At 38.8% G+C, this 26,739-nt stretch overlaps 1 protein-coding gene and 1 pseudogene across 3 annotated transcripts in view; one reads left to right on the forward strand and one right to left on the reverse strand.

Moving 5' to 3' along the window:
* Nucleotides 1-26,739, reverse strand: part of TMCC1 (transmembrane and coiled-coil domain family 1) — a gene marked incomplete at its 5' end in the record, with an annotated part of 220,993 nt that overhangs the window by 173,442 nt on the left and 20,812 nt on the right. The gene's annotated exons all lie outside the window — the stretch shown is intronic.
* LOC307192670 (protein SET-like) lies at nt 307-1,588 on the forward strand (annotated as a pseudogene). The gene has a single exon. The product of its transcript is annotated as a protein SET-like (transcript).

Genomic DNA, 26,739 nt, shown 5'->3' on the forward strand with positions numbered 1-26,739 from the left:
TAAATAAAGAACAGATTCATCATACACAGAAAACTGTCTTTAACAGGGTGAAAATTTTTTTCTTACAAGGCCAAAAAGGAACACACATTTCAGAAAAATTACTATTCTAAAATGGTTAATTTCTTTGAAAGCTACATTTCTTCAACAGAGGTAAACTTTACCAATCTGGAAACATTTATAACTCTTTATCCCCTTTCAATATTAAACAAATGAAATATTACCATATATGACAAAACATTTTCTGTAGCTCTAAATAATTTACTTTGTATGATTCTCAACAATCCTAAAGACATAAATTCCTCAAAGCTGAAACAAAATGGTCTACTGAAATCAGACTTTCATACAAAACCTTTCAGTATTTCTTAAATGAAGTAAAATTTTAAAACATGCAGTACATGCTATTATGGCTCACTTGCCTACTAACTGTGGGTCCTTGAGCAAATTACTGAATTTGATCTCTAAAGTATGGATTAAAATATTTCCCATCTCATGGGGTTACTGTAAAGAATAAATGAGAAATGCATGCATGGAAAGTACTTTATATAGTGCCTGGCAAGAAGTAAGCAAATACTCAGTAAGTGTTAGCTGCTATTTTTTTTTTTTAAACTACTATTAAACACATACCTCTAACCTAGCCTTACACCTAAAGCAACTAGAGAAAGAAGAACAAACAAAACCCAAAGTTAAAGTTCTCAGAGCTCCTGGTACGAGCCTCTTTCCTTGGGTGGATTCTTGGCTTTTCTCCCAGCATGGCCCCCAAACACCAGTTTTCACTTCCACCCCAAGCAAAGAAACCGAAGAAACCGAGACTGACTCCTGCCTCCAGGCCAGAGGAAATATCTGCTTCTCCGAATTTGCCGAAGGAAGAAAAAGAATAGCAAGAAGCAATTGAACATACTGATGAAGTACAAAATGAAAACGGACAGACTTGACGAACAAGCCAGTGAGGAGATTTTGAAAGTACAACAGAAATATAACAAACTCCGCCAACCATTTCTTCAGAAGACGTCAGAATTGATCGCCAAAACCCCACATTTTTGGGTAATATCATTTGTTAACCATCCGCAAGTGTCTGCACTGCTTGGGGAGGAGGATGAAGAGGCGCTGCATTATTTGACAAGAGTTGAAGTGACAGAATTTGGAGATATTAAATCAGGTTACAGAATAGATTCTTATTTTGATGAAAACCCTTACTTCGAAAATAAAGATCTCTCCAAAGAATTTCATCGGAACGAGAGTGATGATCCGTCTTCAAAGTCCACTGAAATCAAATGGAAATCCAGAAAGGATGTGACAAAACGTTCAAGTCAAACGCAGAATAAAGCCAGCAGGATGAGACAGCATAAGGAACCAGAAATCTTCTTCACCTGGTTTACTGATCATTCTGATGCAGGTGCAGATGAGTTAGGAGAGGTCATCAAAGATGATATTTGGCCAAATCCATTACAGTACTACTTGGTTCCGGACATGGATGATGAGGAGAGGGAAGGAGAAGAAGGTGACGATGATGATGAAGAGGAAGAAGGATTGGAAGATATTGATGAAGAAGGGGATAAGGATGAAGGAAGATGAAGGAGAAGATGACTAATGGAACACTGATGGATTCCAACCTTCCTTTTTTAATTTTCTCCAGTCCCTGGGAGCAAGTTGCAGTCTTTTTTTTTCTCCTCCTCCTCTTGTGCTCAGTCGCCCTGTTTTTGAGGTCTCTTTTCTCCTTTATACCATGGCTCACAACTTATTCTGGGGGAAAATACCTTGAGCAGAATTCAGTGAGAAAAGAATCTCTACCCCTTTCTGTTTCAAATTCATTTTTATCCCTTCTTGTCTCAACAAAAACTTTATGGAATCAACACCACCATGCTCTGTGGGAAAAAAGAAAAACCTTCTGCTCCCTTAGCTCTGCTGGAAGCTGGAGGGTGCTAGGCCCCTGTGCAGTAGTGCATAGAATTCTAGCTTTTTTCCTCCTTTCTCTGTATACTGGACTCAGAGATTGCACTGTGTCTCTATGTGAATATGGACAGTTAGCATTTACCAACATGTATCTGTCTACTTTCTCTTGTTTAAAAAAAGAAAAAAAACTTTAAAAAATGGGGTTATAGAAGGTCAGCAAAGAATGGGTTTGAGATGTTTGGGTGGGTTAAGTGGGCATTTTGACAACATGGCTTCTCCTCTGGCATGTTTAATTGTGATGTTTAATGGACATCCCTGCAGTTTAAGATGACACTTTTAAAATAAAATTCTCTCCTAATGATGACTTGAGCCCTGCCACTCAATGGGAGAATCAGCAGAACCTGTAGGATCTTATATGCAATTGACATTCTCTATTGTAATTTTGTTCCTGTTTATTTTAAAAGTTTTCTTTTTGTTTCTCTGGAAAGGAAAGATGATGCTCAGTGTTAAACGTTAAAAGTGTACAAGTTGCTTTGTTACAATAAAACTAAATGTGTATACACACACAAAAAAAAACCCTAAGTTAGCAGAAGGAAAGAAATCATGAAGACCAGAGCAGAAATAAATGAAATAGAGATGAAGAAAACAATAGCAAAGATCAATGAAACTAAAAGCTGGTTCTTTGAGAAGATAAACAACATTGATAAACCTTTAGCCAGACTCATCCAGAAAAAAAGGGAGAGGACTCAAATCAATAAAATTAGAAATGAAAAAGGAGAAGTTACAATGGACACCACAGAAATACAAAGGATCATAAGAGACTACTACAAGCAAATATACACCAATAAAATGGACAACTGAGCAGAAATGGACAAATTCTTAGAAAGGCACAACCTTCCAAGACTGAACCAGGAATAAGTAGAAAATATGAACAGACCAATTACAAGTACTGAAATTGAAACTGTGATTAAACTCTTCCAACAAACAAAAGTCCGGGACCAGATGGCTTCACAGGCATATGCTATCAAACATTTAGAGAAGAGTTAACACCTACCCTTCTGAAACTCTTACAAAAAATCGCAGAGGAAGGAACACTCCCAAGCTCATTCTATGAGGCCACCATCACCCTGATACCAAAACCAGACAAAGATATCACAAAAAAAGGAAATTGCAGGCCAATATCAATGATGAACATAGACACAAAAATCCTCAACAGAATACTAGCAAATCGAATCCAACAACACATTAAAAGGATCATACACCATGATCAAGTGGGATTTATCCCAGGGATGCAAGGATTTTTCAATATCTGCAAATCAATCAGTGTGATACACCACTTCAACAAATTGAAGAATAAAAACCACATGATCATCTCAATAGATGCAGAAAAAGCTTTTGACAAAATCAACACCCATTTATGATAAAAATCTCCAGAAAGTGGGCACAGAGGGAACCTACCTCAATATAATAAAGGCCATATATGACAAACCCACAGCAAATGTCTTTCTCAACAGTGAAAAACTGAAAGCATTTCCTCTAAGATCAGGAACAAGACAAAGATGTCCACTCTCGCCACTTTTACTCAACATAGTTTTGGAAGTCCTAACCACAGTAATCAGAGAAGAAAAAAATAATAATAAAAAGAATCCAAATTGGAAAAGAAGTAAAATTGTCACTATTTGCAGATGACATGATACTGTACATAGAAAATTCTATAGCTGCTACGAGAAAACTACTAGAGCGCAACAATAAATTTGGTAAAGCTGCAGGATACAAAATTAATACACAGCAATCTCTTGCATTCCTATACACTAACAACGAAAGATCAGAAAGAGAAATCAAGGAAACAATCCCATTTACCACAGCATCAAAAAGAATAAAATACCCAGGAATAAACCTACCAAAGGAGACAAAAGACCTGTACACAGAAAACTATAAGACACTGATGAAAGACATCAAAGATGACACAAAGAGATGGAGAGATATACCATGTTCTTAGATTGGAATAATCAATAATGTCAAAGTGACTAAACTACCCAAAGCAATCTACAGATTCAATGCAATACCTATTAAATTACCACTAGCATTTTTCACAGAATTAGAACAAAAAATTTTACAATTTGTATGGAAACACAAAAGACCACAAATAGCCAAAGCAATCCTTTTTTTAAATTTTAACATCTTTATTGGAGTATAATTGCTTTACACTGTTGTGTTAGTTTCTGCTGTATAACAAAGTGAACCAGCGATATGTATACATATATCTCCATATCCCCTCCCTCTTACATCTCCCTCCCACCCTCCCTATCCCACCCCTCTAGGTGGTCACAAAGCACCAAGCTGATCTCCCTGTGCTATGTGGCTGCTTCCCACTAGCTATTTTACATTTGGTAGTGTATATATGTCAATGTCACTCTCTCACTTCGTCCCAGCTTACCCTTCCTCCTCTCTGTGTCCTCAAGTCCATTCTCTATGTCTGTGTCCCCAAGCAATCTTGAGAAAGAAAAATGAAGCTAGAGGAATCAGGCTCCCCGACTTCAGACTATACCACAAAGCTACTGAAATCAAAACAGTGTGGTACTGGCACAAAAACAGAAATACAGATCAATGAAACATGATAGAAAGTCCAGAGATAAACCCATGCACCTATGGTCACCTAATCTATGACAAAGGAGGCAAAAATATACAATGGAGAAAAGACAGTCTCTTCAATAAGTGGTGCTGGGAAAACTGGACAGCTACATGTAAACAAATAAAATTAGAACACTCCCTAACACCATAAACAAAAATAAACTCAAAATGAATTAAAGACCTAAATGTAAGACTGGATACTATAAAACTCTTAGAGGAAAACACTCTTTGACATAAATCACAGCAATATCTTTTTGGATCCACCTCCTACAGTAATGAAAATAAAAACAGAAGTTAACAAATGGGACCTGATTAAACTTAAAAGTTTTTGCACAGCAAAGGAAACGATAAACAAAACGAAAAGACAACCCACAGAATGGGAGAAAATATTTGCAAATGAAGCGATCAACAAGGGATCAATCTCCATAATATACAAACAGCTCATGCAGCTCAATATCAACAACAAAAAAACCCAATCAAAAAATGGGCAAAAGATCTAAATAAATATTTCTCCAGGGCTTCCCTGGTGGCGTAGTGGTCAAGAATCCACCTGCCAATGCAGGGGACATGGGTTTGAGCCCTGGTCTGGGAAGATCCCACATGCCGTGGAGCAGCTAATCCCGTGCGCCACAACTACTGAACCTGCGCTCTAGAGCCCACGAGCCACAACGACTGAAGCCCGTGGGCCTAGAGCCCGTGCTCCGCAACAAGACACCTCAGTGAGAAGCCCGCGCACCACAACGAGTAGCCCCCGCCCGCCACAAATAGAGGAAGCCGACGCGCAGCAACAAAGACCCAACGCAGCCAAAAATAAACAAATAAATTAAAAAACAAAAAATTTCTCCAAAGAAGACATTCAGATGGCTAAAAAGCACATGAAAAGATGTTCAACATCAGTAATTATTAGGGAAACACAAATCAAAACTACAATGAGGTATCACCTCACACTGGTCAGAATGGCCATCATCAAAAAATCTACAAACAGTAAATGCTGGAGAGGGTGTGGAGAAAAGGGAACCCTCCTACACTGCTGTGGGAATGTAAACTGGTACAGCCACCATGGAGAACAGTATGGAGGTTCCTTAAAAAACTAAAAATAGAGCTACCATATGATCCAGCAATCCCACTCCTGGGCATATATCCGGAGAAAACCATAATTCGAAAAGATACATGCACCCCAATGTTCACTGCAGTACTATTTACAATAGCCAAGACATGGAAGCAACCTAAATGTCCATCAACAGAGGAATGGATAAAAGAAGACATGGTATATATACACAATGGAATATTACTCAGGCATAAGAACAGAATGAAATAATGCCATATGCAGCAACATGGATGGACCTAGAGATTGCCATACTGAGTGAAGTCAGAGAAAGATAAATATCATATGATACCACTTATATGTGGAATCTAAAAAAAGGGTACAAATGAACTTATCTGCAAAACAGAAATAGAGTTACAGATGTAGAAAACAAACTTATAGTTACCAAGGGGTAAGGGGGAGAGGGATAAATTGGGAGACTGGAATTGAGATATACATACTACTATATGTAAAACAGATAACTAATAAGGATCTACTGTGTAGCACACGGAACCCTACTCAGTACTCTGTAATAACCTATATGGCAAAAGAATCGGAAAAAAAAAAAAAAAAAAAAAAATATATATATATATATATATATATATATAAAAAACTGAATCACCTTGCTGTACACTTGAAACTAATACAACATTGTAAACCAGCTCTAAAAAATTCAATAAAAATTATTTTTTAAAGAAATGTACCTCATCGTGATCATAAATTTAATAGTAAGATTTAAGAAGGATTACATTTAATGCAAAATTGTAAATTCTTTTCTAATTAACACTCAGATTAGGTCTCATCTGAAAACTGTTAGTACTTTACTGAAATGTCTGCATTTCTTTTGTAAATATAATTGCATAATCTGTAACCAAATCTAAATCCTGATAGTCAAAAATGTAGAAGGATACAATTACCTCATCAATTCATGTTCTTCTACTTAACACTGTTCAAACACTGAATGTCCTGTTCTTCTGTCTATCCTTTTCCCACAATTCAATTAAACAAATGTTTGAATGCCTTAAAAATGCAAGACATAATATCCTAGCTGGATCAACAGAAATTAGAAAAGAATCCTACGGTTTTTTCCACTATGCTTTCCTGAAACCAGAAGAGAAAGCTTATGTTATATCCAACTCACTCATGTTTAACAATATCTACTTAGGCCAGAGCTAAGATATATTTAATTTCACGTTTTGTCTTCCTATCACACAAAGTCTCTTCCATGAACTAACTTGCGTCCAAAAAACTGGCAGTTGCTGCTGAGATGAGGCAAAGGTTTAATCACTGGACGGCACTCACAGAAAATTAAACCAGTGAACCCAAGACCTGTTCAACAGTGGGGTTCCTCGGGTGGGTTTTTTTTACTTCCCTCAGCAATCGATACAACAACTTTCCAAACTGTACTCATAATGTATTAATTCCCAAGATCACTACTCAGAAGCATATAAATAAACCATGGCACAGCCAGAACCAACCAAACCTGTTTTGACAGATCCAGGCCAACCAACTGCACAGCTTCTGAAATATGCACCCCCACAGGCCTATGCAACATCAGCCTTTGGCTCCGAAATACGTTCCTTTCCTTCCTGTAGGCCTAGTTCTGGCTTTTGAGGAAAGAAAAATAAAGCTGTCAGCTGAGTGGATCAAACTTCCAGCAGGGTAAACAGAAAAGGCTTGTCATTTAAATCCCTTCCAGCAAGCATCTGCTCAACAGAAATGAAGGCAACTTAGTTATAAAAGACAACAACGAGGGGACTTTCCTAATGGCGCAGTGGCTAAGAGTCTGCCTGCCAATGCAGGGTACACAGGTTCGAGCCCTTGTCTGGGAAGATCCCACGTGCCGCGGAGCAAATAAGCCCGTGCACCACAACTACTGTGCCCGCGCACCTAGAGCCCGTGCTCCACAACAAGAGAAGTCACCGCAATGAGAAGCCCGCGCAAGGCAATGAAGAGTAGCCCCCGCTCACCCAACTAGAGAAAGCCTGTGCTCAGCAACAAAGACCCAACGTAGCCAAAAATAAATTAAATTTTTAATTTTTAAATAAATTAAAAAAAAAAGACAACAATGGGGCTTCCCTGGTGGCGCAGTGGTTGCGAGTCCGCCTGCCGGTGCAGGGGACACGGATTCGTGCCCCGGTCTGGGAGGATCCCACATGCCGCGGAGCGGCTGGGCGCGTGAGCCATGGCCGCTGAGCCTGCGCGTCCGGAGCCTGTGCTCCGCAACGGGAGAGGCCACAACAGTGAGAGGCCCGCGTACCGCCAAAAAAAAAAAAAAAAAAAAAAAAAAAGACAACAATGAAAATTCAATATAGTTTTTTTAATGATCAAAAGAATAATAAAATAAATTTTAAAAAAAATGAATTCAATATATTTTAGTTTTTTTAATGATCAAAAGAATAAGAAAATACTCAAATATGCTACTTTCATCAAATTATAAACCAGCTAGCATAAGTAGAGAACAAAATAACTCAAAGCTAAATAATACCATGCAGATAGCTATTTTTAATTTTCTATGTTGATTCCATTAGGTAACATGCTTCTGAGCAATCAGGTCATGGCTTATGGAAGGGGAAGGGGTTGTTGGGTAGGGAGAGTACACTATTATTAAGTGCAAATATCAATTAATAATGCAGCCTTAATTATTTGCCAACATGAGAAACATGAGCAGCAGAACACTATTTCTGGAAAGCATTAAAATTACTGATCTAGTCATTCATTCAGGAAATATTATCCAATGCCTACTCTTTGGTTAAAACTGCAGTACAGGCTTCCCTGGTGGCGCAGTGGTTGAGAGTCCGCCTGCCGATGCAGGGGACACGGGTTCGTGCCCCGGTCCGGGAAGATCCCACATGCCGCGGAGCGGCTGGGCCCGTGAGCCATGGCCGCTGAGCCTGCGCGTCCAGAGCCTGTGCTCCGCAACGGGAGAGGCCACAGCAGTGAGAGGCCCGCATACCGCAAAAAAAACAAACCAAAAAACAAACCACAAAAAACCTGCAGTACACATCAACACGTGTAAAAACCTACAGGACGGAGAAAGCACTGATAAGCATACCAGTATGGAAAAGCAATTCTCACATATGTATTTATTTGCATCTTAAGAACAAAACTATCGAACTAAACACAATAAGAGGGTATATCTAAATTTAACCAATGAGTTCTCTCCTGCACTAAGACATCTCCTTCTGTTTGTACTTCTTCACCACCTTCATCCAATTCCCCCTCCCCCCACCTCTGGTAACCACAAATCTGATCTTTTTTTCTATAAGTTTGTTTGTCTGTTGAAGTATAGTTCACCTACACTATGTAAGTTCCTGGTGTACAACATAGTGATTCGATGTTTCTATACATTACAAAATGATCACCACGCCTCCTAAATATTCCTGAATTAATTCCTTTCTGTCCTCTCCACCAACGCCAGTCTTGTCTAAGTAAGTCACCACTATCTCTCACCTGAACTAGTCTAAGTTCCTAACTAGTATCTCTGCCTCCACTCTGGTGCACCTCAATCCATTCTCTGCCTTGAGGTAAAAAATGCTCACATCAAAAAGCAAGTCTGGGGCTTCCCTGGTGGCGCAGTGGTTGAGAGTCCGCCTGCCGATGCAGGGGACATGGGTTCGTGCCCCGGTCCGGGAAGATCCCACATGCCGCGGAGCGGCTGGGCCCGTGAGCCATGGCCGCTGAGCCTGCGCGTCCGGAGCCTGTGCTCCGCAACGGGAGAGGCCACAGCAGTGAGAGGCCCGCATACCGCAAAAAAAAAAAAAAAAAAAAAAAAAGCAAGTCTGGGGAGTTCTGTGGTTGCCTAGTCATTAGGATTCCAGGCTTTCACTGCAGTGGCTCCAGGTTCAATCCCTGGTTGGGGAACTGAGATCCCACAAGCCATGTGGCACAGCCAAAAAGAAAAAAAAGAAAAAAAACAAGTCTGACTTTGTCCCTTCTTGCTTAAAGCCCTCTAACGGTTCCTTGTTCCTCTTAGAATAAAGGCAAAAACTTAACAAAATCTTTAATAAAAACCTGCAAGAGCAGGCCTATCTCTCCACCTCAAACCATTTCATTCTCCCTCTAGCTGTCACTTCTCAGGCCACACTAGCCTCATTTCACCATTTTCCCTTCTACCACAGGGCCTTTGCACCTGCTGTTCCTTCTGCCTGGACAACCATCCTTCCTCTCTTTGCCAAGTCAATACCTACTCTTCCATCAAATCATAGCAGAAGTACCATTTCTTGAGGATGCATTTTCTAACCTGGTCAAGTTTCACTAATATCACTTATACCACTGCTGCAGTTATAATTTTACATTTAATTTAATATTAATATTTATTTCCTCCACCAGCCCACAGGTTCCATGGGGGATGGTATCACATCAGGGTTTCCTCCACATTATATCCTCAATGCCTGGTTACTTCAATAAAAATATGTTGCATGAATGATCAAATGCATGAACCATGCTCAAGAACCATCAAACATGGTCCACATTGCCTAGGTCAAAGTTCAGGTGCCTGAAATCACAAAACGTTCAATACTAGGTCAAGCTCCCAACATCATGATCTTTACTACATCTAATTTCCTTTAAAAAGGTCCCTTTAGCAGAGATAATGAAGTTTATTCATCACAGGCCTTCTTCTGCTGGCTTCCTATTTACATGAGGAAACCATCAAAAAATCAAACTCCATTGAATACTCTAAAATAAAGCAATCTAAATCTAAGTTTGATTACAATTTTCAAAACAAAATTATTATTTTTTTAATATCTCGCTGTCAAGTCCCAAAGCAAAGATAAATCCCCGTTTGTCTTGGAATCTGAACCTCCTACTCAACTTATCTCAAAACAAATTACTGAAAATAAAAGTCTACCAAAAAATAACATTTAAACAAGTTTACCCATACAACTATGGTCAATTAATCTATGACAAAGGAGGTAAGAATATACAAGGGAGAAGAGACAGTTTCTTCCATAAATGGTGGGAAAACCGGCCACATGTAAAAGAAAGAAATTAGAACACTAACACCATACACAAAAATAAACTCAAAATGGACTAAAGACCTAAATGTAAGACCGGATACTATAAAACTCTGAGAGGAAAACATAGGAAGAACACTCTTTGACATAAATCTCAGCAATATCTTTTTGGATTCACCTCCTAGAGTAATGAAAATGAAAACAAAAATAAACAAGTGGGACCTAATTAAACTTAAAAGCTTTTGCACAGCAAAGGAAACCATACCCAAAACAAAAAGACAACCCTCGGAATGGGAGAAAATATTTGCAAAAGATGAGACTGACAACAGATTAATCTCCAAAATATACAACAGCTCATGCAGCTCAATATCAAAAAAACAACAGCCCAACCAAAAAATGGGCAGATCTAAGTAGACATTTCTCCAAAGAAGACATACAGATGGCTAAAAAGCACACGAAAAGATGCTCAATATCACTAATTATTGGGGAAACACAAATCAAAACTACAATGAGGTATCACCTCACACTGGTCAGAGTGGCCATCATCAAAAATCTACAAACAGTAAATGCTGGAGAGGGTGTGGAGAAAAGGGAACCCTCCTACACTGTTGTGGGAAACTGGTACAGCCACCATGGAGAACAGTATGGAGGTTCCTTAAAAAACTAAAAATAGAGCTACCATATGATCCAGCAATCCCACTCCTGGGCATATAACTGGAGAAAACCATAATTCGAAAAGATACATGCACCCCAGTGTTCACTGCAGCACTAATTACAAGAGCCAAGACATGGAAGCAACCTAAATGTCCATCAACAGAGGAATGGATAAAGAGGATATGGTACAGGGACTTCCCTAGTGGTGCAGTGGTTAAGAATCCACCTGCCAATTCAGGGGACACGGGTTCGATCCCTGATCCGGGAAGATCCCACATGCCGCGTAGCAACTAAGCCCGTGCACCACAACTACTGAGCCTGTGCTCTAGAGCCCACGAGACACAATTACTGAAGCCCGCGCGCCTAGATCCCGTGTTCTGCAACGAGAAGCCACGGCAAGGAGAAGCCCACGCATCGCAACGAAGAGCAGTCCCCGCTCACCACAACTAGAGAAAGCCCACAGGCAGCAACAAAGACCCAACACAGCCAAAAATAAATAATAAATTTTATTTTAAAAGAGATGTGTATATATATACAATGGAATATTACTCAGCCATAAAAAAGAATGAAATTATGCCATGTGCAGCAACGTGGATGGACCCAGACATGATCATACTAAGTGAAGTCAGACAGAGAAAGACAAATATCAAATGATATCACTTATATGTGGAATCTAAAAAAAATGATACAAATGAACTTATTTACAAAACAGAAACAGATTCACAGACTTAGAAAAGAAACTTATAGTTACTAAAGGGGAAAGGAAGGGGGGAGGGATAAATTAGGAGGTTGGGATTAACATATACACGTTATCATATACAAAACAATCAACGAGGACCTACTGTATAGCACAGGGAACTCTACTCAATACTCTGTAATAACCTATATAGGAAAAGAATCTGGAAACTAGATGTGTGTGTGTGTGTGTGTGTCTGTGTGTATAACAGAATCTCCTTGCTGTACACCTGAAACAGTGTAAACCACTATACTCCAAAATAAAATAAAAATTAAAAAAAATAAATTTTTAAAGAAGTTTAAATCTCTAGACATTAAAAAAAAAAAAACCTCAGTAGGAAAAGGAAAAAACATTGGGGCAATGTTTGGATGAAAAACCCTCTTCCACCATACAAAACAAGAAGACAACGTCCCCATGAATTCTGGCAAAGTCAATACTCAGCCTTATTCACAAAATTCTTGGATAGCTTCCTTGGCCTAAAAACCCCAGGCTATTTCAGTGACTGAGTAAAGCCTGTGTATAGATATGGTTGCTTAGGGGAATTGCCTGTTTTGACGGTAAGCAAACAGTTCTCAATGGTGTTTCAATAATTCAAAGTCATTAAAAACAGTGGATAAAATAATTCATGACAAAATATTAGATGTAAAAAATAAGGTTAGGCCTTGTTCACAGGGTTACACAACGGCACACGTAGAAGGAAGACTGGAACTCACAGACCTTGAACAACTTCTTCATTCATCTGCCCAAACAACTTTCCTTTTCCCACTTACTTACAACTTTCCAAATAAACTGACTTTCAGACAACCCAAAAATTTTCAGGAAAATGTCTACACAGAAAAGGAAATGCTGGTAAATAACACTGCCCCTTTATCAGTGTAAAACTACTCCCTCTGGGAACATCCCTGGCAGTTCAGTGGTTGCGACTCCCCCTTCCCCTGCAGGGGCTGTGAGTTCTATCCCTGGTCAGGGAACTAAGATCCCACATGCCTCACAGCCAAAACCCCAAAACATAAAACAGAAGCAATATTGTAACAAATTCAATGAAGACTTTAAAAATGGTCCACGTCAAAAAAAAAAAAATCTTAAAAAAAAAACTACTCCCTCTGTAGCCTGGATTAAAATTTTATTAGAAAAGCATTTTTACACAATTATGCCTTATCTATTTCTAAAAGGCTAAAGACCTTACGATCTACAGATCAGACTTTATTACAGGTTTCAAGATTCAAATTACTGATGAAACATAAAAGATTTGCCTTCACTGGCTTTCTTTTTCTTTTTTTGCGGTACACAGGGCCTCTCAATGTTGTGGCCTCTCCCGTTGCGGAGCACAGGCTCCGGATGCACAGGCTCTGCGGCCATGGCTCACGGGCCCAGCCGCTCCGCGGCACGTGGGATCTTCCCGGACTGGGGCACGAACCCGTGTCCCCTGCATCAGCAGGTGGACTCTCAACTACTGCGCCACCAGGGAAGCCCCTTCACTGGCTTCCTAATATGAATAATAAAGCACTCAAAGTGTTCAAAAAGAGGGTACTGACTGGAAAGGGGCATAAAGGAATTCTAGGGGGAGGAAAATGTTCTACGCCTTGGTCTGACTGGTAGTTATAATTATACACATACAGCAGCATACATATGTAAAAATTCATTAAGCTATATATACATCTTAGATTTATGCATTTACTAGAAATTGTACATCAAGCTTTTTTGGTTTTTGTTTTTTGTTTTTGCGGTACGCAGGGCTCTCACTGCCGCAGCCTCTCCCGCCGCGGAGCACAGGCTCCGGACGCGCAAGCCCAGCGGCCATGGCTCACGGGCCCAGCCGCTCCGCGGCATGCGGGATCCTTGCGGACTGTGGCATGAACCCGCATCCCCGGCACCGGCAGGCGGACTCCCAACCACTGCGCCACCAGGGAAGCCCCATCAAGTTTTTTTAAATGAAATTTTTAAAAAGGTTCCAAAGAATTACCTCATTATCCCAAAGCACATAATGTAAGAACAGTCAGATTTCGTCTTCTATTAGTAAAAAGAATCAAGCATGGAGAAGTAAAGCAATTTGCTTTGTTAACTCAAAATGAAGAAGGAAAACAAGTCTCCCAACTCTTTTCTATCACTGATCTAACCTATGTGTGTCACAGACAATGAGACTGAATCTCGAGAGCCTTCTACTGAGAGTAAAAAAAAAAGTCAGAGAAAGAAAGAGGACACAATCAATCCTAGTTCACCAAGTTACCCAGAATAAGGCTAGAAAACTGAGGAACCAAATCAACATCCTCTCTATCCCCAAGTGACATATTATTATTCACAAACAACATAATTATTTTAATCTAGAACTGGTTATGAAATAATGCAAAGAATGCAAAAGAAGTTTCAGCTTCATACTTCCTCTAAACACTATCACAGTGCTACCTCTTGCTTCATTCTGTAGTTTTTCTAAGGGTCTGAGGCACTATACTCCCCGGCCTTTACTTTAGGCCATTTACATGTCTTGAGTGAGATAGTAAGAAGTGTATACAGTTTAGGCTTCAATGGACCAAGGTAAAGTATGGCTCTTATTTCATAGTCACAGAGTTTTAGAGTTGGGCTAGATCTGAGCAGCCAGTTATTCACTTAATGAATAAAGAAAGTAAATCTTAAAATGGTTAAGGGACTTGCCTAATATCTCAGAGCTAATAAGTGGCAGAGTCAAAATTGAATCCTGGGTGTTTCAGTAGTGAGCGGCGGGTGAGCCAGAAGGGCTTGAGGGACAGGTGGAGAGCAGAGATCGGCTTCTCAGTTCATGTGAAGAAAGCAAAATTGAAGGCTGTGTAATTGAACCTGAGGGTCCCTCTTGTATATTCCTGCCTGTTTCAGTTTCCAGCGGCCCTGGTTAAAATCTACAAAAAGCCAACCTAGGGCCACAGGATGGGATCAGTGACATTCCAGGATGTGGCTGTGGACTTCACCCTGGAGGAGTGGCAGCTGCTGCGATGTGCTCAGAGGAAGCTGTATTGGAATGTGATGCTGGAGAACTTTAGAAACCTCATCTCAGTGGAAGTTATCTACTTACTTGATGATGAGCTAGAGGGACAGGAAGGAGAAGGAAGCAAAGACAAATTTTTAAACCAAGGTATGTTCACCTTCAAGAAAACACTGACCAACAAGACAGTCCAAAATTGTAAACTGAGTATAAATTTTATTTCTTCAAGACAAAAACAACATAAGTGTGAATCAAATGGAAAGTGTTTGCAACCTAACATACTTTCTTAGTTAGAATAAAAGTTATATCAGAGAAAACTCATGAATACAAGGAATGTGGAAAAGCCTTCAGAAACAAGTTGTGTCTTATTAGACATGAAAAAAAGCACAGAAGGAAAAAAACCTTTGGGTGCAGTGAATGTGGGAAAGCCTTCCAAAAAGAAGTCTCGTCTCATTAGACATGAAAAAAGCATACAAGAAAAAAAAAACACCTTTGAACGCAGTGACTGTGGGAAAGCCTTTAACAGTAAGGGACACCTTGCAGCTCATCAAAAAATTCATAGTGGTGAGAAACCCTTTGTGTGCAGTGATTGTAGGAAAGCTTTTACGCATAAAGCACAACCCGTGGTCCATCAGAGACTCCACACTGGAGAGAAGGCTTATGAATGTGGTCAATGTGGGAAATCATTCACCTGGAACTCCTCCTTTACTCAGCATGTGAAATCGCACACACCTGAGAACTCATTTGAATGTAGGGAGTGTGGGAAAAGCTTCAAGTATAGCTCATCCCTTTATAAACACTCCAGAATCCATACAGACGAGAAACCATACCAATGCAGAGAATGTGGCAAAGCCTTTGCAGAATCATCAGTGTTGATCATGCATCAGAGAATTCATACAGGCGAGAAACCCCACGGGTGCACTGAATGTGGCAAAGCCTTCATCAAGAGATCACATTTCCTTAAACATTACTCAACTCACAGCAGAGCAACAAAATAAATGCAACACATGTGGGAAATCTTTTAACTGGAAGATACATCTCAATCTCCATCAAAGAAGTCATAAAAACAAGGGAGCTTTGTTAAATGTGGGAAAACTTAAAATTAGCCTTTACTGAAGCAGCAGCAAAGAATTCATCATGAGAAAAACCCTATCAGTTAAATAAATGTGGAAAAGCATGTTCTGAAATTCATGTTCTATAAGTGATATTACTAATTTTATTGAAAAGATTACAGGAAATTTTGAGCTACAGACAACTTTACAGTAAAACTGAGGAAGTTGTGAAAAAATTGAATTAAGGCATCAGACTGACTATAATTGCATGTGTACACTGCCCCTAATTTATGATTTTTACACAATTTATACAAATGTCTGCATTGCTTAAGAAATTTGTATAACTGTGGGTTTGAAATATATGCTATGCACATTATACAAAATTATATCTGTTATAACGATGGTTGCACAACATTGTGAACGTACTTAATGCCAATGAATTGTACACTTGAAAATGGTTTAGGGCTTCCCTGGTGGCGCGGTGGTTGAGAGTCTGCCTGCCGATGCAGGGGACATGGGTTCATGCCCCAGTCCGGGAAGATCCCACATGCCGCGGAGCAGCTGGGCCCATGAGCCATGGCCGCTGAGCCTGCGCATCTGGAGCCTGTGCTCCGCAACGGGAGAGGCCTCAACAGTGAGAGGCCCGCATACCGCAAAAAAAAAAAAAAAAAAAAAAAAAAAAAATGGTTTAGATAGTACATTTTACATTCTGTATATTTTACTACAATAAAAAATGTATAAAAAAAAAAGTTGAATCCCGCCTTCTATTCACCACACCACACCTATATCGCTGCTCAGACAGAACCTGGATACCACCTTATCTAAAGGAATAATTATACTCTGGAGAAAAAATGGTTCATATTATCCAAAGTCTCACACTCATCTGTCCCACAGCACTATTATTTTAATTTATAATCAGAATTATAACTGTCAACCAGTTTACAGTCAGTACCTTCTTTTCTCAGCAGTAAAATCCCTGGTAATTAACTGGTAAACTGAATTAATACCAAAACGTTACTTGGTAAATGAATAATCAAAGCAAACAGAGATAAGTGTTTTTAAAGAATACATGCGGCAAGTTCTTTTCATGGCAAACCACCTTACTTCATCTAAGACATTCATACGGTCATTCATCCATTCAGCAAACACTGAAATGTCCACTAGGTGTCAGGCACTGTTCTGGGCTCAAGGAATACAGAGACAGATACGGGGGACTTTGGTTTAAGTAGACAAACAACGGAATGCAGTAAGGGCCATGATGGGACAACCAGGGTGCTGTGGAAGCCCAGAGGAGCAACATCTACTCTAATCTAGAAGGTCAGGGAAGTCAGACCAGCTTCTTACTCTCTCAAGCAAGCAGGCTTCTCATCATTCTTTTTATTTATTTTTTTTTGGGGGGGTACGCGGGCCTCTCACTGTTGTGGCCTCTCCCGCTACGGAGCACAGGCTCCAGACGCGCAGGCTCAACGGCCATGGCCCACGGGCCCAGCCGCTCTGCGGCACGTGGGATCCTCCCGGACCGGGGCACGAACTCGTGTCCTCTGCATTGGCAGGCGGACTCTCAACCACTGCGCCACCAGGGAAGCCCCTCATCATTCTTGAAATATACCATTTTGGGAATTGCCTGGCCGTCCAGTGGTTAGGATTCCGCCCTTTCACTGCCAAGGGCCTGGGGTTCAATCCCTGGTCAGGGAACTAAGATCCCCCAAGCTGTGCAGTGCAGCCAAAAAAGAAATATACCATCTTGAACACTGGTCTCTATTGACACAAAAATCTCCAAAACCTATGTCTGAGGCAAAAGAAAAACAGCATTATAATATTATCCTATTTGTGTAAAATTACTTCATATTCATACATCTATATGTGTAGATACATTTTCAAAGACACATGTATGGAAAAATATTTACAAAACTTTTAATGGTAATCATCCACGTGAGATGGAATTTCAGATTGTTTCAACTTCTTTACACTTTTCTGCTTTAATTTTTAAGAATACTCCTGTAATTTTTTTAATTTTCCTGTAAACAAGGTGAGTGGGAGAGGGCAAGCACACAAAAGAAAACTGAATAAACTATTAGTGTACTTGTATCAACCTGTCTCCCCTATTTGGAGTATTATTTGTCACATGGGGGACACTAATGCAGCACACTTGAGATCTTTTATTTACACTTGTAAGAAGGGCTACTTCTGGGAAAGTTTCTAGAGAAACAAGAAAGTGAGATGGTAGAAACCTAATGGGTGGTAATCACTACGTTAAGGTGTTCAGACTTCATTCTGTGGATGAGAGAAAAACACTGAGGGGTTTTTGAACAAAGTAACAATCAACTGTTTTTTAACAAGATATCTTTGGTAGCATTTATAATACAGACAGACAAGAAAGGGAGTAAAGGCAAAGAGACGCATTAGAAAGTTTTGGTTACATTGTTTTTTCTAATCTGGAGAAATGGTACCAAATTTTTATCACTGGTATCTCTGGTAGATGAAAATATAGGGAGTCTCCCCCTTTTGGTGTTTATACATTTCAACAACTCTTGCACTTCTTAAAATAAGAATGTATTATACTTATAATCAGAAAAAATAAGAATGGCTATCAAAGAAACTCAAAGAGGGTGCAGGGGAAATGATGAAAGCTTGGACTATAAGCTCTAAAAGGGCAGGAAATTGATCTGTCTTATTTATCACTATATTACTAGTACCTTGCACACTGCCTAGCACATATGAGGTGCTCAATAAATGTGTCAAAATAAACAAAAGAGTGAATGAGTGAACAAATGAATATCCTGAAGGCTCAAAGAAGAAGACACATTTCAGAAGTAAAATATACGTTTGTTGATCAACATAAAGGCCAGCAACAGGAAGAAATCAAAGATAACCCTAAGTTTTTTGGACTACTTGGCTAAGAGAATGATGAGCCATTAATCAAGATAAGTAAATCTACAGGAGGTATAGGTATAGAGAAAAGCAAAGAGATCATGGCAAAATGCCAATGAACTTGGAAGACATTAAGTTTCAGGAACCAGTGGGGAATCTACCCTGAAGATACAGATTTGGAAGTCACTCCTAGAAGTTTATATCAGAGATCAGAGCTACCACACACCATAGTTTATGGACCCTCATGCTCTTTGTCGATGACAGAGTAGAACATGCAGATCAAAACGGAATACACCACTCTTCTGGGTGCCCTGATGCCCTAACCTGATCTTTTTGCCTCACCGATTTTTAAACGCAGATTATGAATAAATATACTTTATAGAGTCTTCATCTCTCATTTGCTTCCTAATAGGATACAAAGGCCCACAGCTATATTTCATATTTTCACTATTTGCTACAGACAGAATTCTGGGTTCACAGATACAGGAAACATAAGAAATTCAATACACATGGTATTATTTACCATAAACATACAAAATTTATATACTAGTTTTATTCAACATTATTCACTGGCAAACTGTCATGATACAATAATTTTCCACATACTACTGACTTTTTAAAGTTTCAGTTTGAAACTTGAAATACTTTTGAAAAAACAAGTGTTTTGAGAGAGCATCCTTTATCAATAGACCATGTCTTTACAGATGTTTATTCACATGATAGGGCAGGAAAAGGGTTTTTTTGATACTTTTTTCCAACTTATTCTGGGATTACAACATGATACTTCCAACTATCCTCACCTATGCGAGTCTCTTCCCCCTCCAATTCATTCTACCTATGAATTGAAAACAAAATCAAAACCTTCTCATTTCCTTTGTTCCAACTCTACCTCTCAAAATCCATCCTTCATATTTTAAACTGACCTTACTCTAAGCTCAAAAGGTCAACAAGTAGGTTAGGCTATACTCTAAATGCAGAAACACACAACATAAGGCTAATCTGAATTGGAAACGAAGAAGTAAAACTATTCATTGTTTGCAGAAGACATGTTATTATACAAAGAAAGTCCTAAAGACACTACTAAAAACCTACTAGAGCTCATCAATTAATTCAGGAAAGTTGAAGGATACAAAATTAACATACAGAAATCTGCTGCATTTCTATACACTAACAACTATCAGAAAAGAAATGAAGGAGATAATCCCATTTACAATCACATCAAAATGAATAAAATACCTAGGAATAAGGAGGTAAAGACCTGTGCTCAGGAAACTTAAGACACTGATAAAAGAAAATGAGAACAACACAAACAAATGTAAATATATACAGTGTTCATGGATTTGAAAAATAATGCATAATATGCATAATAATTTGATTTACATACATCATGAAGTGATTATTACAATAAGTTTAATAAAAATCCATCATCTCATATAGGTACAAAATTAAAGAACTAGAAGAAAAAAAATGTTTTTCTTGTGATGAGAACCCTTAGGATTTATTCTCTTCACAACTTTCATATATAACACAGAGCAGTGTTAATTATATTTATCATGTTGTACATTACATCCCTGGTATTTTGTAACTGGAAGTTTGTACCTTTCGACTGCCTTTATCCAATCCCCCCTTGACCCACCCCATCCCCCCACCTCTAGTAACAACAAATCTGATCTCTTTTTTTATGAGCTTGTTTGTCTGGGTTTTTTTGGTTTGTTTTTTGTTTTTTAATTTATTTTTGCCCTGCGCCGGGTCTTAGTTAGTTGTGGCCTGTGGAATATTTTAGTTGCCGCATGCGGACTTCTTAGTTACAGCATGCATGCGGGATCTACTTGTCCGACCAGGGATTGAACCCGGGCCCGCTGCATTGGGAGCAGGGAGTGTTACCCAGGGAACCACCAAGGAAGTCCCTGTTTGTCTGTTTTTGAAGTATAATTGACCCTTAATACTATGTTAGTTCCTGTTACACAACAGTGATTCAATATTTCTATACATTTCAAAATGATCACCATAATAAATCTAGTTACAATACATCACCACAAAAAGATATTACACAGTTATTAACTATACTCCCCATGCTGTACATTTCACACCCAAGACTCATTTGTTTTGCAACTGGAACTTTGTACCTCTTAATCTCCCTCACCTATTTCTTTCTTCCCTCCGCCTTCTAGTTTACTTTTTAAATGGCCAAGTCCATCATCTCATTTTAGGACCACAAGAAAGAAAAGCCTAATTACCAAACCACAGTAAAAGAAACAGTTATTTCTGCAAAATAAAAGAGAAAAAGGCAATTCTTATTTCAGAATACTTGAAAGAGCAATGCAAATTCTCTAGGTACATAAAGAAATTAAGCAGCAGAGGGCAGACAGCAGAAGCAAGAAGAACTACAATCCTGCAGCCTGTGAACAAAAACCACATTCACAGAAAGATAGACAAGATGAAAAGGCAGAGGTTTATGTACCAGATGAAGGAACAAGATAAACCACAGAAAAACAAATAAATGAAGTGGAGATAGGCAACCTCCCAGAAAAAGAATTCAGAATAATGATAGTGAAGACGATCCAGGACCTCAGAAAAAGAATGGAGGCAAAGATCGAGAAGATGCAAGAAATGTTCAACAAAGACTTAGAAGAATTAAAGAACAAACAGAGATGAACAATTCAATCACTGAAATGAAAAGAACACTAGAAGGAATCAATAGCAGAATAATTGAGGCAGAAGAATGGAGAGGTGGCCTGGAAGACAGAATGGTGGAATTCACTGCTGTGGAACAGAATAAAGAAAAAAGAATGAAAAGAAATTAAGACAGCCTAAGAGACCTCTGGGACAACATTAAACACAACATTCGCATTCTAGGGGTCCCAGAAGGAGAAGAGAGAGAAAGGACCAGAGAAAATATGTGAAGAGATTATAGTCGAAAACTTCCCTAATATGGGAAAGGATATAGCCACCCGAGGCCAGTATCACAGAGAGTCCCATACAGCATAAACCCAAGGAGAAACATGCCGAGACACACAGTAATCATACTGGCAAAAATTAAAGACAAAGAAAAATTATTAAAAACAGCAAGGGAAAAACGACAAATAACATACAAGGGAACTCCCATATGCTTAACAGCTGATTTCTCAGCAGAAACTCTACATGCCAGAAGCGAGTGGCATGATACACTTAAAGTGATGAAAGGGAAGAATCTACAACCAAGATTACTCTACCCAGCAAGGATCTCATTCAGATTCGATGGAGAAATCAAAAGCTTTACAGACAAGCAAAAGCTAAGAGAATTCAGCACCACCAAACCAGCTGTACAACAAATGCTGAAGGAACTCCTCTAAGTGGGAAACACAAGAGAAGAAAAGGACCTACAAAAACAAACCCAAAACAATTAAGAAAATGGTCATAGGAACATACATATCGATAATTACCCTAAATGTGATTGGATTAAATGCTCCAACCAAAAGACACAGGCTTGCTGAATGGATACAAAAACAAGACCTGGGGCTTCCCTGGTGGCGCAGTGGTTGAGAGTCCACCTGCCGATGCAGGGGACACGGGTTCAGGCCCCAGTCCGGGAAGATCCTACATGCCGCAGAGCGGCTGGGCCCGTGAGCCACGGCCGCGCGTCTGGAGCGTGTGCTCCGCAACGGGAGACGCCACAACAGTGAGAGGCCCGCGTACCACACACACACACACACACACAAAAAAAACAAGACCCATCTATATGCTGTCTACAAGAGACCCACTTCAGGCCTAGGGACACATACAGACTGAAAGTGAGGGGATGGAAAAAGATATTTCATGCAAATGGAAATCAAAAGAAAGCTGGAGTAGCAATACTCATATCAGATAAAATAGACTTTAAAATAAAGAATGTTACAAGAGACAAGGAAGGACACTACATAGTAATCAGGGGATCAATCCAAGAAGAAGAGATAACAATTATAAATATATATGCACCCAACATAGGAGCACCTCAATACATAAGGCAACTGCTAACAGCTATAAAAGAGGAAATCGACAGTAACACAATAATAAGTGGGAGGCTTTAACACCTTACTTACACCAATGGACAGATCATCCAAAATGAAAATAAATAAGGAAACAGAAGCTCACAACAGAACAGATAGATTTAATTGATATTTATAGGACATTCCATCCAAAAACAGCAGATTACACTTTCTTCTCAAGTGCGCACGGAACATTCTCCAGGATCGATCACATCTTGGGTCACAAATCAAGCCTCAGTAAATTTAAGAAAACTGAAATCATATCAAGCATCTTTTCTGACCACAACGCTATGAGATTAGAAATGAATCACAGGGAAAAAAAACGTAAAAAACACAAACACATGGTGGCTAAACAACACGTTACTACATAACCAAGAGATCACTGAAGAAATCAAAGAGGAAATCAAAAAATACCTAGAGACAAATGACAATGAAAACACGATGATCCAAAACCTATGGGATGCAGCAAAAGTACTTCTAAGAGGGAAGCTTACAGCTATACAAGCCTACCTCAAGAAACAAGAAAAATCTCAAATGAACAATCTAAACTTACACCTAAAGGAACTAGAGAAAGAACAAAACCCAAAGTTAGCAGAAGGAAAGAAATCATAAAGATCAGAGCAGAAATAAATGAAATAGAAACAAAGAAAACAATAGCAAAGATCAATAAAACTAAAAGCTGGTTCTTTGAGAAGATAAACAAAATTGATAAACCATTAGCCAGACTCATCAAGAAAAAGAGGGAGAGGACTCAAATCAATAAAACTAGAAACGAAAAAGGAGAAGTTACAACACACAGCAGAAATAAAAAGCATCCTAAGAGACTACTACAGCAACTCTATGCCAATAAAATGGACAACCTGGAAGAAATGGACAAATTCTTAGGAGGGTATAACATTCCAAGACTGAACCAGGAAGAAATACGAAATATGAACAGACCAATCACAAGTAATAAAATTGAAACTGTGATTAAAAATTTTCCAACAAACAAAAGTCAGGACCAGATGGCTTCCCAGTATCAAACATTTAGAGAAGGGCTAACAGCCATCCTTCTCAAACTCTTCCAAAAAATTGCTGAGGAAGGAACACTCCCAAACTCATTATATGAGGCCACCATCACCCTGATACCAAAACCAGGGAAAGATACTACAAAAAAAAGAAAATTACAGACCAATATCACTGATGAATACAGATGCAAAAATCCTCAACAAAATACTAGCAAACAGAATCCAACAACACATTAAAAGGATCATACACCATGACCAAGTGGGATTTATCCCAGGGATGCAAGGATTCTTCAATATATGCAAATCAATCAATGTGATACACCATATTAACAAACTGAAAAAGAAAAAGCATATGATCATCTCAATAGATGCAGAAAAAGCTTTTGACAAAATTCAACACCCATTTATGATAAAAACTCTCCAGGAAGTGGGTATAGAAGGAACCTACCTCAACATAATAAAAGCAATATATGACAAACCCACAGCAAACATCATTCTCAATGGTGAAAAACTGAAAGCATTTCCTCTAAGATCAGGAACAAGACAAGGATGTCCACTCTCGCCACTATTATTCAACATAGTTTTGGAAGTCCTAGCCACGGCAATCAGAGAAGAAGAAGAAATAAGAGGAATACAAATTGGAAAAGAAGAAGTAAAACTGTCACTGTTTGCAGATGACATGATACTATACATAGATAATCCTAAAGATGTCCCTGAAAACTACTAGAGCTAATCAATGAATTTGGTAAAGTTGCAGGATACAAAATTAATGCACAGAAATCTCTTGCATTCCTATACACTAATGATGAAAAATCTGTAAGAGAAATTAAGGAAACACTCCCAATTACCACTGCAACAAAAAGAATAAAATACCTAGGGATAAACCTACCTAGGGAGACAAAAGACCTCTATGCAGAAAACTATAAGACACTGATGAAAGAAATTAAAGATGATACCAACAGATGGAGAGATATACCACGTTCTTGGATTGGAAGAATCAATATTGTGAAAATGACTATACTACCCAAAGCAATCTACAGATTCAATGCAATCCCTAGCAAATCACCAATGGCATTTTTTACGGAACTAGAACAAAAAATCTTAAAATTTGTATGGAGACACAAGAGACCCTGAATAGCCAAAGCTGTCTTGAGGGAAATAAACGGAGCTGGAGGAATCAGACTCCCTGACTTCAGACTATAGTATAAACCTACGGTAATCAAGACAATATGGTACTGGCACAAAAACAGAAACATAGATCAATGGAACAAGATAGAAAGCCCAGAGATAAGCCCACGCACCTATGGTCAACTAATCTCTGACAAAGGAGGCAAGGATATACAATGGAGAAAAGACAGTCTCTTCAATAAGTGGTGCTGGGAAAACTGGACAGCTACATGTAAAAGAATGAAATTAGAACATGCCCTAACACCATACACAAAAATAAACTCAAAATGGATTAGAGACCTAAATGTAAGACCGGACACTATAAAACTCTTAGAGGAAAACACTGGAAGAACACTCTGACATAAATCACAGCAAGATCTTTTTTGATCCACCTCCTAGAGTAATGGAAAATAAAACAAAAATAAACAAATGGGACCTAATGAAACTTCAAAGCTTTTGCACAGCAAAGGAAACTATAAACAAGACGAAAAGACAACTTTCAGAATGGGAGAAAATATTTGTAAATGAATCAACGGACAAAGGATTAATCTCCAAAATATATAAACAGCTCACACAGCTCAATATTAAAAAAACAAACAACCCAATCCAAAAATGGGCAGAAGACCTAAACAGACATTTCTCCAAAGAAGACATACAGATGGCCAAGAAGCACAAGAAAAGCTGCTCAACATCACTAATTATTAGAGAAATGCAAATCAAAACTACAATGAGGTATCACCTCACACCACTCAGAATGGGCATCATCAGAAAATCTACAAATGACAAATGCTTGAGAGGGTGTGGAGAAAAGGGAACCCTCTTGCACTGTTGGTGGGAATGTAAATTGATACAGCCACTATGGAGAACAGTATGGAGGTTCCTTAAAAAACTAAAAATAGAATTACCATATGATCCAGCAATCCCACTACTGGGCATATACCCAGAGAAAACCATAATTCAAAAAGACACATGCACCCCAATGTTCACTGCAGCACTATTTACAATAGCCAGGTCATGGAAGCAACCTAAATGCCCATCAACAGACGAATGGATAAAGAAGATGTGGTAAAGATATACAATGGAATATTACACAGCCATAAAAAGGAATGCAACTGGGTCATTTGTGGAGATGTGGATGGATCTAGAGACTGTCATACTGAGTGAAGTAAGATAGAAAGAGAAAAACAAATATTGTATATTAACGCATATGTGTGGAACCTAGAAAAATGGTACAGGTGAACCAGTTTGCAGGGCAGAAATTGAGACACAGATGTAGAGAACAAACGTATGGACACCCAGTGGGGAAAGCGGCACGGGGGTGGGGGTGGGGGTGTGATGAATTGGGCGATTGGGATTGACATGTATACACTGATGTGTATAAAACTGATGACTAATAAGAACTTGCTATATATAAAAAAAAGAAATTAAGCAAACTCTCAATAAAATCAAACTAGAAATCTGACAATCATAATACTACACTTCTTCAGTACACTTATATCCATTGTCCAAAACATGACATATTTAAACATGGGAAAAATGTCTACAATTCTTTAAAAAGTTTGGTCAACTGGCTAGATTTTTCTAAACCTACCTTAAGAAAACAATTTAAAAAATAAAAAAAATAATAAAAAAGCTTAAATAGTATTCATCTGAACCCGAACTACACTGCACACAGCACCATTTAGGGTTCTATATGACTGGAAAAATGATCAGTCATTTTACGAAGCTCCCA

This window comes from Stenella coeruleoalba (genome assembly GCF_951394435.1).
Source record: "Stenella coeruleoalba genome assembly, chromosome: 10".
Classification (NCBI taxonomy): domain Eukaryota; kingdom Metazoa; phylum Chordata; class Mammalia; order Artiodactyla; family Delphinidae; genus Stenella; species Stenella coeruleoalba.